This window comes from Dama dama, chromosome 11 (genome assembly GCF_033118175.1).
Source record: "Dama dama isolate Ldn47 chromosome 11, ASM3311817v1, whole genome shotgun sequence".
In the NCBI taxonomy this organism is placed as follows: Eukaryota; Metazoa; Chordata; class Mammalia; order Artiodactyla; family Cervidae; genus Dama; species Dama dama.
The window spans coordinates 2276403-2292901 of record NC_083691.1 but is presented as its reverse complement, the minus strand read 5'-3'; the positions used below and the strand labels follow the sequence as shown (position 1 = coordinate 2292901).

General features: G+C 59.3%; 1 protein-coding gene and 1 non-coding gene across 8 annotated transcripts in view; one reads left to right on the top strand and one right to left on the bottom strand.

The window, feature by feature from the left end:
* VAV2 (vav guanine nucleotide exchange factor 2) overlaps nucleotides 1-16499 on the bottom strand; it is a 183150-nt gene that overhangs the window by 111878 nt on the left and 54773 nt on the right. The gene's annotated exons all lie outside the window — the stretch shown is intronic.
* On the top strand, nucleotides 7267-7339 carry TRNAE-CUC (transfer RNA glutamic acid (anticodon CUC)). The gene has a single exon. It is a non-coding gene; the product is annotated as a tRNA-Glu (tRNA).

The following is a 16499-nucleotide window of genomic DNA, read 5'->3' as shown; positions in this document are numbered from 1 at the left end:
CAGAACCAGGAGACGAAGGAGAAGCAAAAGAAACAGGCGGGAGGAGGCTGGTCAATCAGCCCTACTCCATCATCCTGGGGGGGGGGGGGGAGGGGCGGGAGGGAGGGGAGGACTGTAGGGGAGGACTGCAGGGGAGGGAGGGATGGAAGGATGAGGTGAGGGGAGGAAGAGAGGGGTGTGGGGGAGGGCTGGAGGGGAACCATGAGCGCCTGTGTGAGGGTCCACAGGGCCCCCCAGCCGAGCCCCACGCCGAGTGTGGGGCTGTGCACCGATCCAGGGCCATCCCGGCTCACGCCGAGGCGGGCGGTCTGTGAGCTGGGAGCGTCCTCCAAACACAAACAGGCCTCTGCTTACTTTGGAAACGGGGGCGGGAGGCCGAGGGGGCAGGGAAAGCGGACACCATGCAGAGGAGGCTCAGACCGCAGTCTGTAAACACTCACGCTGCAAGGACAGCGTTAAGTTCCTCGCCCAAGGTCACCTGGCAAGTCGGTCCCAGGGTTCCCAGGAGCCAACCTGCAAACATTCCTGATGATTCCACTGCCTGAGGCGGGGCCCAGCCAAAGGGCAGCGAGGGGTCGTCCTGAGTGGACGCTGTCCGGGCCGTGGGCCCGCATCAGACACCAGCAGAGATGGAGACAGGTGGGGCACCAGGGCCCGAGTCCGCAGCAGGAAGGGGGCGTGGAAGGGCTCGGGCCAGGCCCTGGAGGAGGGCAACCCCCCAGCTTACTGGGGTAGATTCTTAACCCAGGGCCCTTGGAACTCTCTGAGAATCTCAGGAAGGCCGTGGGCCACCCTCTAGAACACAGCCCACCAAGGGGGCCGCAGACCCTGGCACCTGGACCACAGTGCCCAGAGAGAATGAGAGCTCGTGACCCAGGGCCCCAGAGAAGAAGAGACGCCTGCCCTCCTCCTGGGCCCGCAGCGACCGCACGGACAGTCCAGGCCCTGAGCACAGCCCCAAGGCCCCCAAGGCGAAGGACAGGCGGACGCTGTGGTCAGGGCAGAACGCCCTGCCGGCGGTCTGGACAGGGAGGCAGGAAGGAAGGGGGGCCGGCCAGTTCTGGAGACGCCGGGCGAGGGAGGGAGACATGGGGTGAAGATCACAAGGGTGCGTGTGGAAGGGGGAGGGAGGCAGAGGCCGACCTGTAGCAAGAACACAGATGTTTAAAGCCAGTGACTCCAGAGCCAGGGCAAGGGGAACGTCACGCAGAGCCTGGAAGGTGCCCAGAGGAGAGGTGAAGGCACAGTTAAACAGCGCAGCCCTGGAGGGCCGGTGAGAGCGGAGGGGCGGGAGCCTGCTGTTCCCACTCAAGCCCAGAACTCAACTGCTTTGTTTGCCGCGTGTATTAGGGGACCTCCTGGGTGGGTCGGTGGTAAAGAATCCGCCTGCCAATGCAGAAGACGCGGGTCCGATCCCTGAGTCGGAAAGATCCCCTGGATAAGGAAACGGCAACCCACTCCAGTATTCTTGCCGGGAGAACCCCATGGACGGAGGAGCCTAGAGGGCTACAGTCCATGGGGTTGCAAAGGGTCGGACACGACTGAGCAACGGAGCGCACACACACACACATATGTAATTACCGGGACAGCAGTAAATGAGAATCGATGACCGACCCAAATGTCCATCAACAGGTCAACGGATGAACAACACGTGGCACACCAGGGGAATGGCATTCAGCCGTTAAAAGGAACGAAGCTCTGCCCCGAGATGGACAAACCTCCAAAGCCTCGCGGCCAGAGAAGCCAGACCCAGGAGGTCACCTCTTGTGAGACTCCATTTACATGAAACGTCCAGAGCGGGGGCGTCCACGGAGGCAGAAAGTAGCCCAGTGGTGGCCTGGGGCCTGGAGGGGGCGTGGGGCGTGACAGCTGACGGGCACAGGGTGTATTTTAGGGAGATGAAAATGACCTGGCATTAGACAGCGGCGGTGGCTACAGCTCCGTGAATATACGCACTAAAAATCTCCCAGCTGTGCGCTTTATGAGGACGCGCTCCTTGGCATGTGAGCTCTATCTCAGTAAAGCTGTTTGTTTGGGTTGCTTTTTTTTTAAGTGAGAACGTTGGCCTCTACGAGTTGGCAAAAAATGCCTTGGAAAGGCCAGAGCTGTCATCCGAGTTCACGCCTCCTTCCTGAGCATCTCTGAAGGAGTGAGAGATTCCTGGTGTGCAACGGCTCCTGGGCAGCACCACGTGGGTCACCTCTGCGCACACCGCCCGTGCTCACAACCCTGAGTTTCCGCTGACTCGCCCTAGGGTGGCTGTCAGATGCTGCTCGCTAATGTAACCGTATTTGCACACCACTGTGATCGTGCAGGCCACATTCGGTTTCCATGTAACATTTTTATTCCATTTTGGTTTTATTCCAAAACCTCCCATAAGCTGTTTCTTCCTTCCAGATCTGTATTTGTGAGATCTGGGGACTCATGGAGGTCACCCCACAGATCTGGTTTTAGAGAAAAAGGCAAAGAAATGTAGCCCAGAGTCACTCAAGTCTAACCTCAAGGAGTGGGCATCCCTGAAAACCAGGTGGTGTCAGGGCGAGAGGCGGGGCACCAATACTGGGGGTGGCCTGGGGTCACCCATAAGACCACCAAGCCCAAGGTGGGGTGGGGGGGGCGGTCCCAGGGGGGTGCAAGATGCAAAGATCCTGAGCTTGAAGACAGCCAGATAAATCCAGAGAAATCTATTTCATGAACTGTGAACAGAAAAGTGCAATTTCATAGTAGCGTTATTTTTAGTCATGTGTTTTCTAAAATGTAAGTAAATCAAGAAATTAAATATTTAAGTAAACAGTTGACGGTTTCATCTGTCTCTGAATGCTTATAAAGTCTTGGTGACCCAGCAATGTGAAATTCTCTCACTGGGAAAAGGGTGGGAGCAGCCTGCCTCTTAGGCTTCTTCTTAGTGGGGTGTATTCTGTGCCCCAAGTCACAGAAAGCACCCAGGGTTCCCTCTTCTCGGCCAACCCCCCAGAGAACTGAATACCCAATGCTTTTTCTAGAGGCTCTAAGAGCTTGAAGAGGCAGACAATATATTCCCGAACCCTCCCTTTCAAAACCTCAACCCACCTGATGTACCAACAAAGGCAAGGATGGATGCCTCATTATCTGAGCTCCCGTCCTTTGGGGTCCGGTGAAATGCAAACAGGAATTACCTCCAGTTCTCCCGACCACCTGCCGAATGGAACCAGACGGGTGCCTCCCCCCGCCCCAAGGACAGCAGACACATGGGCAGGAACCAGGCGGTGTGATGCCCTGAGTGCTGGGCGCTGACCCACCGCAGCCTCACCCAGCCATGCCACACTCGCTCCCCACGGGGCACGGCCAGGAACCGGCTCACACGGGGTCCTAACTCCCCGGAGAGGCCCACGGTCCCCACGGTCTCTCCTGCCCATCACCGCACGCCCCCCTCGACTTCCGACAGTGGCCGCGCCATCCGGGGCACAGACTGTGTTCCGGGCACCCTGCCCCGGGCACCAAGCTCTCGGTGCGCCCCAGGGAGGGCACGGCCGTCCTGTGGCTGGTGAGGGCACGGGGGCAGTCCCCTGCCACTGCAGGTTTGCAGCCACAGGTCAAGGCCAGGTGGGCCCCACCTCCCCTGCCCCCGCCAGGCCAAGTCTGCAGCCAGGACCCCCGGTTCTTCCCCCCAAGAGCGTCCCTTACCGTCCCTGGGTCTCGGGGCCACAGATCTCGCCTGAGATGCCAAGCCAGCTCTTTGGAAAGATTTGTGAAGCCCACCTCCCCGAGAAGCCCCTCCAGCACGTGCGGGTAGAAAGAGGCTCTCTCTGGGCCTCTGCGTGTTAAAAATCTAAACATGAACGGACCTGGAAACACCGTCCGCACTAACAGTAAGTGACATTTCCACCCGCGTAGAAGGAAGGCGCCCTCGGCCAGCAGGCAGGGCCGACACGCCAGCGCCGCTGTGCTGCTGAACAGTCAGGAGACGGGGCTGAACACGGCAGGTGCTCACCAAAGGGGAGAATGAGTGTTGGGGGAGCACGTGGGCAGCAGCACAAACCAGAAGCTTCTACTGGCAGGGGGGCCGGGCCGGCTGCCAAGCGCGGCCACCCAAGCCCCCAGACTCCAGCTCAAGCTCCACACAATGTCGGTGGCTGCTCTGGGGTGGGCGGAGCGGGGAGCCTCCTGAGGGCCCCGGGTCTGTCCCCCTCTGCCCGGGTACAGCCATCTGGGTCGGCCTACCCACCAGCATCCTTCCAGCCAACCCGGTCATCCATCCAGCCCCCGGCTCTTCTTCACACCGTCTCCCTCAAGCAGTCCATGTTCTTATTACTCCCAAGGGCGACCAGGTACGTGAAAATGCTGCTCTCACCACGCCTGGGGGCGGCCAGGTGCCCTCCCCGAGACCGAGACACAGACCCCACGCCCCAGGGCTCTGCACGCAAACCCAAATCTCCCCCCAATCCCTGACGACTCGTGTCACAGAACCCCAGGGCAGCGCGAAAGTCAAACCACCCACCCCAAATCCGCCGATGCCTGGGGGCTGAGCCCAGACCTCAGTCCCCCAGCCTTCTCTCTCCCGACACGTGGAGACCCAGCTCTCCCACAGCACACCCGGGACCCACCCGGTCACAGAGGCTGGGACACACCAGGGACCACCCCTCATCCCCTCACCACAGACAGACACAGTGACCTGTGGGAGCGGGGCCCCGGGCCAGCCCAGGGGATCGTGCCCAAGACCACCCTGCCCACCAGGCGGGCCAGCCCAGCGGATCCGGCAAGCCCAAGACCACCCCCCTCTGACCAGGCCAGCAGCTCAGCATCCAATGGAAGGCAGGGCTTGGATCTCGGGCATCCACACCATCCCCCATACCTCCTTCAACCAGGGCACCAAATGCACCTACATGGACATGGGGGGAAGGACACCTGCCCACGCCCAGCTGGGCACGAAGCCGCGGCCCTGCGCCGAAGTCCTCACTCAGCTACAGGAGAGCAAACCTCACAGCGCTCCGGTCATTACGGCCGGTGGGCACAGCCCAGGGGCCCGCTCCTCCCCCAGGGCAGCTGAAGACCCCCCATGCAGGGCCAGTTACCCATCCCCAGTGGCTGCTCTGAACTCACCTGTCCCCCATACCGAGGGCGGAGGTGCCCCCAGCCTCGCCCAGCTGACCGTGGTGACCAGGAGGAGACTCTTGACCCCAGCTGGTCCCGCAGGCAAGAGACTGAGCAGGTGACCAGGTGAGCGACTCCAAGGCAGACGAAGACGCAGCACCCCTGGGAGCAGATTCGCGGGACACAGAAAGCCTCACCAGAAGCACGACTGATAGACAGACTCCAGGGGGAGACGCTGACATTTCCTGGACGCGGCCGCCAGCCTCGTAAATCAAGCCCCACTCTCGGCGCGGCCGTGCCAGCCTTTATAAATAAATGCCAAGCCTAATGAGTTTCCAAACGACCCGGCTGAAGTGACAGACACGGCAGAGTGGCGGGCAGTCCCCACGCACCGGGGAGGGTCACAGGGGCTCAAACGGAGCAGGCGGGGGGCGGACGCACTCCCCCCACCCCCCGGGCTGCCCACCCCAGAGGAGGGCAAGGCCACACAGGGCCTGCCGCCCCCACTGGGAGCGCACGGACCGTCCCGGCACCGCCAGCGCCAGCGTCCTGGCAGTCGCTCAGGGCCAGAGCCCCGGGCGGAGGATGGGGAGCCCGGGCAGAGGATGGGGAGCCACCCGAGACAGAAGGGGCTGCCCCTCGACGCCCCAGCCTCACCGCCAGCCCCCCCGGGGCAAGGCCAGTGGGCACGCCTCCTCCTCCGGGAGGCTCTGACCGCCCACCCTCCTCACTGCCCCAGCACCTTCCAGACCTTCTCGCCCACCCCGATGCCCCCAGCAGACAAGGACCCCCAGGGCCCACCCTGGACAGTCTGGGCCCTCACGGCGCATGGCTGCTCTGCGTCTCCTCTGACTGGGAGCCCCCCGAGGGCAGGATGCGTTTCAACAACCGCGCGGACTTGCCGCCCCCGTGAGGCCCACTGAGGCCAGCGAGGGGAAATGTGGACGCTCATCCACCCCTCGCCTCCGTGGCCTGTGGCCGCCCTCTGACAACCGGCTGTCATGGGAAGGCAGAGCCGTGGGATGGACGGCCCCTCGAGGAAACGGCACCCCCTGGACTTGTGGGAGGAGAGCCTCGAGGGCAGGGGAGACGCCGGGAGGGCACTGGGCGGGACCCAGGCCGTGGGAAAGCCCTGGCCCCGGGGAGGAGCTGGACCAAGGACGCGTCCCTGCTGTTACGCCAGCCTCTCGAGGCACAGAACCCACGAGGGCCTGTGGGGCCGTGGTATCAGTCCCTGGGTGATGGCCGCTGTCCGCCCTGTTTACATGGCCCCGGCCACAGGCTTTCCACTTCATGACACACAGCAGCCACCCGACCCCTTTGTGCAGCCCCTGCTGTGTGCTCGGTCGTGTCCGACTCTGTGGGACCCCACGGACGGTAGCCCGCCAGGCTCCTCTGTCCATGGGATCCTCCACAAGAATACTGGAGTGGGTTGTCATTTCCTTCCCCAGGGATCTTCCCAACCCAGGGATCAGACCCTGTCTCCTGCTTGGCAGGCGGGTTCTCTACCGTCTAAGCCACCTCTACCGTCTAAGCCCACTGTGCAGAGAGGGAGCTAATCAGTGACGACTGGGTCCCACCCTCTCGCAGAAGCCTCGTCTGACCTGGTATCACAGAGAAGCGTTTGCTGGCGCTGTCCCAAAGCCAGACGCCGGGCCAGACGGAAGCAAGGATTGCTGGGCCCTGCCCCCAAGAGACAGGCAGTCATCACCTCCCCAGAGGGAAGGCCAGCCCCCGGCTCTGTCCCCCACAGAAAACCACAGCAGAAGCAGTGAAGCCCTCGAGGTCGTGAGAGCTGGCACCAAGACCAAGGCCTCCGCGGAGCAGTCTGGAACCTCCGGACCTAATGGCCCAGGAAGACCCAGGGGCGGAGGCAGCCGCAAATCAATCCCGGAGCCCTGAAGGGGACCACGGAGGCCTTCCTGTCCCAGGTCCCCGGGGCAGACCCGTCTACAAACCGTGGGGCAGGAGCATACCCCTCACCCGGGTGGGTTCAGCAGGCCCTGCAGCCCCGAGACCCCCATGCGGGGCCCATGTAATGTGATGGAGGCCGGGGCATCCTCCTGCGGCAGACCCCACCAGGGATCTCAGCTCCCAGGATCCCACATCTCCCAGGGCCAGGGCGGGGGTGCACAAAGAATAGAGGAGAACCGTGTGATCTTTAAGTCACAAACCTGCAGTGTACGACCCGGGACTTCCCTGGTGGTCCAGTGGCTAAGACTCTGCGCTCTCAAAGCAGGGGACCCAGGTTCGATCCCTGGTCAGGGAACTAGATCCCACATTCCACGACTAACCTGGTGCAGCCAAATAAATAAAGTTACAAACAAACACACACACAATGTTTGGCCCCAAACCAGGAGCCTAGAGCAAGCCGGGGTGAACCACAAGCCTGCCCAGCCCCATCCTGCATCCCTGCAGAGAAAGCTCACTGTGAAAAATGGTCACGGAATCCTTCCGACAAACTCTCTCCCAGTGGAGACGAGCTGGACGCTCGATGCTGAGCTGGGCTTTCTGGTCTCCTTTGCCCTCCTAGGGGCAGGGTGGACACGTGCTTCCTGTTCTAAGTCCCTGGCGAAAGTCACTCCTAGGGCGGAGTTTCAGCCCCAGGCACCCCAGCGGGGTCAAACCCAGTGCCTCCACTGCTGAGCTGCAGGATCAAGTACAACCCGCAGCCTCTCTGAGCCTCAGTTTCCCCACCTGCAGACCAACCGCCACAGCCAACGAGACTCCGGTGCCTGGACACAGTCCAGGTTACTCCTCGGTCTTGACGTGGTTGAGGGTGGCACACGCCACCCACGTTCACATTCAGCTGGTTCACAGCCACGTGTATCTGCAAAAAGCATGGGTCAGCTGCTCGCTATGGGGCCCCAGGCAACGGGCTACACACAGGAAGTGCTCAGAACAGAGCCCAGCACGGATCAGCACTCGCTAAATATTAGCAGGGATGGCGGGGGGCACCGACACACGGGAGAGGCTGGACAGTCCCCTCCACCCCTGGCAGTGTCTGGCCAGAGCTGTGCAGATCAGACACCCCGCCTGGGCCACGAGGAGGAGAAAGCCTTGGAGAAGATGAAGGACACGGGGGAACAGGGCCAGAGAAGACACCCAGATCCTCCTTTCTTCAACTCTGAACCTGCACCTGAAGACTGTTTCTGTTTAGGAAGGCGTCCCCTGGAATCCCCAAACAAGCACTGACTTCAGACTCCCCGTGTGCGCCAGCAGGGACGCGCTCACGAACTCACTCTCCTAACCTCAGCTGCAGCACAGCTGGCGGCCTCTCATCCTCCATCCTGCCCTTTGGCCTCACCAGGGGCTCTCCCTCTTTATCAGGGACAGCCCAGTACAAAAGGCCACATTTCCAAGGCTTTCCTGTAACTATACGAGGTCACGTGACTACCATCGGGACAATATCAAGGATATCAGAATGGTGCGTGGAGCTTCCACAAAGTCTGCTTACGTAAGTCTGCTTCCCCTTCACCATTCTCTCTACTGCCTGGAATAGAGAAGCAATGGCTGGAGCTCTTGCTGCCATTTTGGACCAGGCTGGAAGGTTGAGGCGAGAAGCCAGTTGATGAGGATGCAGAAAGAAAGATGTGCCTGGGTCTCTGATGATTCTGTGGCAGGGTCACATCTGCCCTAAACTGCCTGCTTCTTTTATGAGAGAGTAAACCCTTGGAAGTTTAGGCTACCGTTGTGTTGGGTTTTTGCTACAACCAGCAAAGTCTACTCTGGTGCAGGCTCGGGTCTTCCACGTGAGGACAGCACCAGAGGAGCACCATGCTGGGAGCTCCCTGATGGAACTAGAACTGACCCCATTTCATAGATGACAGACCAGTGAGCCACTTGCCCACAGTTGCACACAAACGGTGAAGGAGATGGAACCCAGAGCTCACTCATTGGCAGAAGCATCCGAGAATGCTTGGGGGAGAGGGCGTGGAGAAGTCTACAAACGCCTGAACAGGACACGGCCGTCCTGAGACAGCCGGGTGTTTACCTCCACGTGGGACAGAGCCAGAAACAACGCTGCAACTGGGCGGGTGGGGGCAGGGCGTGGTCTCCTGACTGTCAGAACCCCTGGCAATCAGGCCGTGAGATGTCTGGCTGGGCACGCCACATCACAGGAGCTCAGGTCCGATCTCTACTATTTTGACATTTGATGAACAGGATATATTCACACGTCCATAGTGTACTAGGAAATACCGGTGCTTTTCTTTTATTGGCTGTGCTGGGTCTTAATTGCAGGACACGGGCTTTCTCGAGGAGCAGTGATCGTGGTCTATAGTTGCGGGCTTCTCCTGCTGCGATGCAGTGGCTCAGTAGTGGCCGGTGGCACATGGGATCTCAGTCCCCGACCAGGGATCAAACCTGCGTCCTCTGCATTGTAAAGCAGATTGTTAACCACTGGACCACCAGGCAAGTCCCCTTGGAAATTCATTTTCAGTTGATAATTTTTTGAACTTTTGGCTGCACCCCACAGCATGTGGGACCCTAGTTCCCCAACCAGGGATCAAACCCATGCCCCCCAGCCTGGAAGGCGGAGTCTCAACCACTGGACCCCTGAGGAAGTCCCAGAAGTATGTTTTTAAATAAAGAAAAACAAAATGAAAAGAGAATGCCTCACTCCAGGGCAGGTCCCAGAGTGGTGCTGTCCCCCACAACTTCCCTCAGGGAGCAAAACACTCTGTGTCCCCCACACACGTGGCTACTGAGTACCTGAAACGTGCCTGGTACAATGGAGAGAGAGAGTGCCGTTAACTGTCAACAGCTCTATTCAAGTGTGATCTACACAGTTCAGTTCAGTTCAGTCGCTCAGTCGTGTCCGACTCTTTGCAACCCCATGAACCGCAGCACGCCAGGCCTCCCTGTCCATCACCAACTCCCGGAGTCCACCCAAACCCATGTCCTTCGAGTCGGTGATGCCATCCAGCCATCTCATCCTCTGTCGTCCCCTTCTCCTCCAGCCCTCAATCTTTCCCAGCATCAGGGTCTTTTTTCAATGAGTCAGCTCTTCGCATCAGGTGGCCAAAGTATTGGAGTTTCAGCTTCAGCATCAGTCCTTCCAATGAACACCCAGGACTGACCTCCTTTAGGATGGACTGGTTGGATCTCCCTGCAGTCCAAGGGACTCTCAAGAGTCTTCTCCAACACCACACTTCAAAAGCATCAATTCTTCTACGCTCAGCTTTCTTTATAGTCCAACTCTCATATCCATACATGACTACTGGGAAAACCATAGCCTTGACTAGACAGGCCTTTGTTGACATAGTAATGTTATCTAGAGTGTGTAACCCGATTGGTTGTGACATTTGTATGTACCCAGGAAACACGCATGTCTCCTCCTGCCCTCCTTGGAGACCCCGCCCCGCCATACAGACATCATTGCTCCTGAGGGTCCCTGTGCCCAGCCCAGGGTCAGCCGGCACTTAGCCGACCCTGTGCTCCCAGCCAGCCCCCTGGGGGAGATAAAAACCTGCAGCCCAGGTCTCATATCTGAGTGCCCAGGGCATGACTCTTAGGCCTGAGCTGTGGCATCACCTGGGCGTTGGCGGGAAGTTGAGAAGCCTGGGTGGCCATCAGGACCTGCTGAGCCACAACCCGGGGGAGGCGGGATCGGGACTCCAGGCGGTACCCGGGACTCCGCGGACCTGCTGAATCACAGCCCCGTCAGGCGGGATGGGACTCCGCGCTGGTAAACACACTCCCTCTGCTTTAACGCTCCAGCACCCGCTGACACTTGAGAGCCACGGTCTGCATCACTGCCTAGAGAAAATGCATTCAGGCGGCTCAGACAAGTTTGCAGGGACCTGGCTCTTCCCAGCAGACACTGTACCTGATAGATCTTTGCAGTAAAGCTGGGGAGCAGTGTGCACATCTGCGGAACAACTGTGACACTGCAGGGTGTGTGGTTCCCCCGTGACCTCTGTCCCCATGCCATCAAAAGAAATATATACATTTGGTCTCTGCTCCCGGTTCCTGATAAAAGAGCTTCTAAGACCCTTGGGATTTCCTGGGTTGTAGGAGCATCTTTTGTTCTGATGAGGTGACTCTGGGTGGGCTCATGGATAGTTCAGGATGGGAGCTGGTCACCAAGAAAGATCAAACCTTTGAAACTTGGAACTTCCAGGACTTCCCTGGAGGTCCAGTGGTTAAGAAACCACACTTCCGATGCAAGGAACATGGGTTCAATCCCTGTTTGGGGAACTAAGATCCCATATGCTATGCGGCGTGGCCAAAAAAAAGAAAGAAGAAAGAAAATTCAGAACTTTCAGCCTCATATCCCCTCCTCCCGGGAACGGAGAGCAGCTAGAGGTTGAGTTAACTATCAATCACGCCAGCGAGAAGAAGCCTCCATAAATATCCCTCCACTGTGGGGTTTGGAGGGCTTCCGGGTTGGTGAGCACACAGGGGATCGGGGGAGAGGTGCTCCCAGAGGAGGAGGTGCTCCCAGCTGGGGAGGCTGCCCCTTCCCCATCCCTGCCTGTCCACCTCTTCAGCTGACTGCCCCGAGCTGCATCCTTTATAACAACAGGTGAGAGCAGGCCAAGTGCTCACCCGAGTGCTATGGGCCGATTCAGCAGACCCCTGAGCCCGAGGAGGGCTGGTGGGAAGCCCCCGGTTTATAACCAGTAGACCAGAAGCACAGGTGATAACCTGCCCTGTGACAGGCGTGTGAAGCGGGGGCAGGCCACGAGGCTGTGCCCCCAGAAGGTCTGTGCTCACAGCAGGAAGTGTCAGAACCGCCCGGTGCAGAAAACCCGCACGCTTGCGGAGAATAGAGTAAAAGAGAGGGTTTTCTCTGGGGCCCTCACTCACACGTCTGCTGTATCCTGCACCCAGGTGGCGCTAGCGGTAAAGAGCCCGCCTGCCAAAGCAGGACCTGTAGGAGACAAAGGTTCAATCCCTGGGTGGGGAAGATCCCCTGGAGGAGGGCATGGCAACCCACTCCAGTATTCTTGCCTGGAGAATCTCATGGACAGAGCAGCCTGGCGGGCTACAGTCCATGGGGTCCCAAAGAGTCGGATATGACTGAAGCATCCTAGCACACACTCACATCTGCGGGGATAGCTATGAGCACTGGGGGGCATGCTGTCCCCTGGATGATGTTCTGTCCCCTTCACTTTTCTACTGATAATGTCTCCTCAAAGTTCTGGCACGTTCATGACGTCCTCAAGAGGAGACGCTGTGCAGGGGCCCGACCGTCCAGCGGGGCTGGGTCAGCATTCAGGTGGGTGCAGAGAGCCCTGTCCACTGGGGAGGTCTGCTCAGAGAGCCCCCCACCCAAGACCTGCAGGGTGGGGGGGGGCTGGCACAGCCCTGGCGGGGTTCCTCTGGGAACACAGGCTCTGAACTCTTCAAGGACGCTGGGCACCCGGACCCCGTCCTGCCCCCTCCAGCAAACATGACGCCATCTGGGGGATTCTGGAAGGTCCCAGACAGCTCCCGCCTGGCATGTCCACACAGTGCTAAATGCAGCATTAAAGCCTCCTGCTGGCCGTTCCCCCAGAGCCTGGCTCCAGGGCAAGAAGCAGATGCCAGTAAAAGGGTTTGTTTGTGACCCCCCACCCCCTCCAGAGAGGATGAAGGCCCCGGTCCCCTCATGGGGCCCAGCCCCACCTCCCTTGGTGGAGGCATCGCCGAGGGACAACCACTCTGCCTGCAGTCGTCAGAACCCAGGGGTCTGTCCCACAAGCACGGAGGATGGACGGCTGTGTCCAGGAAGACCCAGGCCCAAGACGGACGCCGCACGTCTGTGGGGAGGAAAGGATGCCCCGACGCCACGTGCAGAGACCCGGGCTGGGCCAGGGCGGAATCACTCAGTCCGTCTGCAGAGGTTAACGGGGCGCGAGCTGTGTGCCAGGCACCGCTCTGATTCTGAGACTCATAGACGAGCGGGAGACGGCCCCTGTTCTCAAGGGACCAGCCTTCTCTTGGAAGAGCAACGGGAGCATATTAATAAGAGGCTGATCCGCATTCCGGAGAAAACAGGGTGGGGCGCTCGGGGAGGGCGTGGTCAGAACCCAGCAGGGTGGCGAGGACCTGGAAGGGGTGAGGGACGGACCGTCCACGCCAGTCCTGGTGGGGGGGCAGCTGGCTGGACAGAGCAGCTGCCCCCGAGGTCAGCAGACCGGGGAGGGGGAGCCACCGCAGGGCCGTGGGCCTGGCCTATCCTTGTGGGGACCCTGGCCAGGCTATTCCTCCGAGCGAGCGTGGACACGACAGAGGGTCTGAGCAGAGGACGGGCACAGCAGACCTGCATCTGAAAGCCTGCTTCGGCCGTTTCGTTAAGAGCAGACGGGGGCAGGGGCGGGGGGTGGGAGCGGGCAGGGGCCGCAGCAGAGAGAACAGACAGGAGAGAGAAGCCGGGACTCGGCCTCCAGCAGGGCACGTGGCACCCAGGGAGTTCAGGGCACCTCGCGTCGGGCGACGGACCTGCGCGGCTGGGTGCTCTATGCTGCGGGCTGTACCCCTCCACCCACCAGAGGCCAGCACCCCGCCCCGTCCCCTAGGGAGACATCACCCCCTGTTTCCTGGGCCAGGGGTGGGGGGTGGGGGGCAGAACAGCCCCGCTGAGAGTGGACAGGTCAGATCACGGAGGAGGAGCCCCCAGAGCTTGCTGATGCACTGTGTGGGTGTGTGAGAAGAACAGTGGGGGACAGCAGAGTTCCAGTTTGGACGCCCCCAGCCCCAGGTGGACTCAGGACAGTGTGTCCCCTGGCTCCTGGGCCGGTTCAGACAGCCCAAGAAGCCCTCCACCTCCCACCCTGCTCTCTGGCTGTGAGCAAGGATGCGTAGAACCCAATGCTAGTAAGATGCTAGTAAGAAAACTAGTCGGTTCCTGCCTCCCTTCCCCCACCCAGACACAAGCCCCTCCCAGGACCCATCCCCACCCCTCTGGTATCCTTCCGGTCCCCAAACCCTTCAGCAGGGCCAAAGTAGAGGAGCTGGACAACCCCGACCCCAAGGACATGCTCAGTTTCTGGACCTTGGATGCAGAGACCACGTCAGGGAGCCACAGAGGGGCCAGCTGGACAGTCACGGAGACGCAGCATCAGACTGCCATTTGGGGATGGCCGTGGGCTTCCTCGGTGACTCAGATGGTAAAGAATCTGCCTGCAGTGCAGGAGACCCGGGTTCGATCCCTGAGTCAGGAAGATCCCCTGGAGAAAAGCATGGCTACCCACGCTACTAGCCTTGCCTGGAGAATGCCATGGACAGAGGAGCCTGGCGGGCTACAGTCCGGGTTGTAAGAGTCGGACACGACTGAGCGACTCAGCACATACATTGAGAGATCAGGGGGCAGCGGGAGGTGGGGCCCTGCAGAGACGAGCACACGGCCGTGCCCGCCGCTCTCCCCAGTCGGTCCCCTCGAGAAAGCCCTGCCCCACGGCGGGGGTCTGTCCAGAGCTGCACCGCACTGTAAACGTCCTGGCTCCAGCGGCAGGTGTGTCAAGTCAGTTACCGGTCAACAGAAACCTTGAAACAAAACACCAACCAGCCAAAAATGACAACTCAGCTTAAATCCCTCAGGCCCTAAACCCTGGGAGGTGCCCTGAGCAGTCCCGTCGTCAGAAAGTTCATGGTCCCAGTAAGGCAGACCCAGAACTACAGGTAACCTGGCAATTCTGCTCCCAGGCATCGAGAGCAGGTGTTCAAACAAATACGCGCACACGAGTGTACACAACAGCTCTGTTCACGATAACCAGCAAGCCCTGGACATCACGGACATCATCAGATCCTACAATGAGATATTCCTCAGCTAGAAAGGGAAAAAGTCCTGGTGAGGACAACGTGGATGAACCCAGGAAGCCAGACCCAGAAGCGATGCACAGTAAGAGTCCACTTATGCGGGCGGTCCAGAAGAAGCGAGTCCGCCAGCCTGGAAGCAGAGGCGGCTGCAGGGGCTGGGGAGGGAGAGGGGAGTGGCTGCTAACAGGTGTCGGGTTTCCTTCCAGGGTGACGGATGGAACATTCTGGAACTACACCATGGTGGCAGTTGCTCTACACCAGGAATCAATTTAATACCACAGAGTTGCACACTTTCAAGTGGTTAAGTGCTATGTCTATTCTACCACCAAAGACAGAGACAGCCCGACAGACCATCCCATGGAGCCCTGTCCAGGGCTCTGGAATGGACCGTGACACCGGTCACTGGTCCTCCCGCCTCTTCGTCTGCCGTGGGCCAAGCGGGCATCAACATCCTCCAAGCCGAGGGCAACTTGCACAGGGGGAGGAGCCTGGAGGCAGCAGAGGACCCCGAGTGGTGGTTGTTTTGAGAAAGGGGCCTGCCGGGGGGCCCGCCCTGTCCTCTCATGCTGTCTCCTTCCCTTCCCGGCGCTCACGTGCTGACAAGGGCCCCCACTCTCGTCCTCTTGGGCCCTGGTGATGTCAGGAGACTCTCCCAAGGTGGATGGGGCCCCTGGCTGCCCAGCCACTGCACCCCATCCCTGAACCTTCTTCCCTGCTGACACACCCCCAGCTGATATTCTTGGGGGACCCTGCGGGTCCAAGTGAATCGCTCCCCAGGAGCAGAATTGTCACAACAAAGAAACTCTTTTTGAAAAAAAATGCCAGGCAGGGGGCCCCGGCAGCTTTGCAAGGCAGCTGGAGGACACAAGCCTTCGATGAGCCCCTTGTCTCCAGGGAGGGGCTGGGCGGAAGCACCAAGGGTGCAGAACCCGTATGCACATACATAGCACATGTGATCACATACATGCATGTGGACACACACGTGCACAAGGACACAGAGCACATGTGTCCTATGCATGCACATACATATCACACGTAACCACATACATGCACACGGACACAGAGTGCATGCACCATACACATGCACATATATGCCACATGCAATCACACACATGCATATGGACACACATGCACAAGGACACAGTGCACATGCATCCTACACATGCACATACATACCACATGTAACCACATACATGCACATGGACACACACCACACAGAGAGACACAGAGCGCATACACCATATACATGCACATACATACCACACATAATCACATACATGCATACAGACACACACCACACACATGTACAAGGACGCAGAGCACACACGTCATACAGTCACATATATGCTACGTGTAATCACATACATTTACACGGACACACACCACACACATGCACACAGACAGATACCACACACATCAATCATATGCACATGGATACACACTACACACATCATACACAGGCACATACATACCACACATACATCACACATGCACACGGACACACACTACACACATGATACACAAGCACATACACATCACACACATCATATACACACACCACACATACATCACACATATGTACACAGACACACACTACACACGTCATACACAGGCACATGGACACACAGCACGCATGTCATACACAGGCACATGCATACCACACACACATCACACACATGCAC